A 2,578-nucleotide genomic window follows, 5' to 3' on the forward strand; every position below is an offset into this window, starting at 1 on the left:
TCTCCCACCCGAAAACTAAACTAAAAGTCGGATGCCGGTGTCAGCCGGCCACGTACAGCAGAGGGCTCCCCCGAGCCACACTCGGGAATACCGCCAGGGAGGTTAATGTGGCCACACACATATCGATATGATCATGCAATCAATCAACTAAAATGTATGAATTGAATGAGAATCGTAAACCACAAACCCACCATTCCATCAATTCAGGTGAACTCTTGAGCCAATCAACTTGATTTTTGGCAAGTTGATTGGTCTTGGCAGAATTTTGACAATAATTGATCTGTGTGTCAGAGAACCAAACATAATACATATTGAATAAATTATCTTTTTTCATAGATCATTTCTGTATGTGTTGCATGGTTTGATATTTTAAAGGCTAAGTTTACTTTTAATACCATGTTTTATGTTACACCCATATTCAGAGGGCAACATGAAACATGGTCACAGCCCCCACCACTACACCTAAATCGTGGATTTCTTCTCTCTGCAGGCTGCTGTCAGTTTTTGAATTCGGCGCGGCTGTACATGGCTCCGCCCACATCACCCAGTGACAGATTTTGACACAAGCACTTTTGTGGTTGAAATCAGCACTTTATTTATATTTATGATTAATGGACACAAAAGCCCTTTTCTGAGTTATTACTGCTAGCACAGATGTTTATGATTGCAATAGTTTGTAATGGAGTTTGATTGATATGTGTGATGTACATAGCTAATTAGGAAATATATGAATTACTTCTTTTTTTTTTTAGCACAGCAGTACTTTATATTTAACAATGTCATAGAGACTAGAGGCCACCACCTAAAATTGGAGGAGAAAACATTTCAGCACAAGGGGCGTAGGGGCTTCTTCTCAGTTAGAGCGGTTAGTGTCTGGAACTCGCTGCCACAAGCAGTGATTTCAGCGAAGAGTGTTGAATCATTCAAGAAGCTTTTGGATATATAAGGGTACAGATATTCTTAAGAATGAGATGGTACATGGACCTATTCATACACACACATCAGCAGAACCATACATATGCATGCAATAGGTTGGACTTGATGGACCTATGTCTTTATTCAACCTCAAATACTATGTTACTAGGTTTTTTTGTATTATGAATTACAATCGCTTGTACATTGATCCATTGAAAGGTCGATCCAATACATTGTTTTTGATACATGGTATTTTTTAACCAATACCATGTTTTGCATGGTTTGATATGTTAAAGTGACACTAAACTCAGGAGTTAAATCTTAAAAATGCATTCAAGTACTTTAACTATTACCAAAAATGTATCTTATTTGTGTATCACTAAGCCCTCGTTCACACCTGAACGTTTTGTAGCGCGTTCTACGCTCGACGAACGCTCTACAAAACGCTCAAACATCTAAATCCCATTGTATTCAATGGGTCTGGTTCACACCTTGGCGTATTTCCGCCCGTCCCTAACGCGCTACAAAACGGCCCACGCCTGAAAAGGTACATGTACTACTTTGGGCCATTTTTGTTGCGTGTTTCCATTGGGATACAGCCAAGTAGCCCTCAGAAACGCGCGGTTGTCGCGCGATTTTTTTACCGCGAATCGCGGTAAAAAAAAACACGCGACAAACGCGCATATGCAATACACCTAGGTGTGAACCAGGGCATAGCTGTGTATACGCAAGTCATCTCTGAATTGGTGCTGACACTGTCCTTCCTTCTGGAGGGTGGCTACTTTTGTTCCCCATGGTCCCTGTGTGTGTTGTAAAGTAGTCTCCACTCCAAGCTTGCTCCCGTGATGGACTACAATCGCAATACAAATTAGTAAACTAAACGTGACATTGTAGTCTATCACAGTGAGCTTGGAGTGGTGGCTACTTTACAACACACACAGGGACCATGGGGAACAAAAGTAGCCACCCTCCAGAAGGAAGGACAGTGTCTGCACCAATTCAGAGAATTTTTGAGGATCTACAGCTGAGTGATACATTGGGGGGAATTTATCAAATCTGGAGCAGTTGCTCATAGCAACCAATCAGCAGCTCTCCTCAGTTTGCTCAGGATAAGATTTAAAAATGAGACAGAGATGCTGATTTGTTGCAGTGCAAATCTGTTCCAGTTTTGATAAATCCCCCCCATTGTTAATAGTTAAGGTACTTGATGCATTTTTAAGAATTAAGTCCTGAGCTTAGTGTCACTTGAAAGAGGAACTTTCCCCACCAACGACTCCTCTCCCAAAACAGGCATGCCAACTCTCGAGTTTACCAGTGTGCTTATTTTAGCTCTCAACCGAACTTTCAAGCCCTCAAATGGCTGGTGTCGTAGCTGATCACATGTGCAGCACCATGGCAACTGCAATTCCAAATAGAGGCTAAGATGGCACCTCCCTGGCTGTAAAGGAGAGGAGGGGGTAGTTCCACATGAATCAATTATGAATTATTTGTTTGCGATCACTTCTACACAAATCTTTACATTAATCTCCACTAGTGATGGGCAGGGTCACGGTGTGAGCCAGGTTCACCCAACCAAAACTGTCACCGACACCCCCCAGCTCAATCAGTTGTTGCCTTTGTGGTGTGTAGCTGCAGGGCATTCAATGCCTCACAACTAATTGGG

Source organism: Nanorana parkeri, unplaced genomic scaffold, assembly GCF_000935625.1.
Source record: "Nanorana parkeri isolate BGI_ZX_2015 unplaced genomic scaffold, ASM93562v1 scaffold500, whole genome shotgun sequence".
Classification (NCBI taxonomy): domain Eukaryota; kingdom Metazoa; phylum Chordata; class Amphibia; order Anura; family Dicroglossidae; genus Nanorana; species Nanorana parkeri.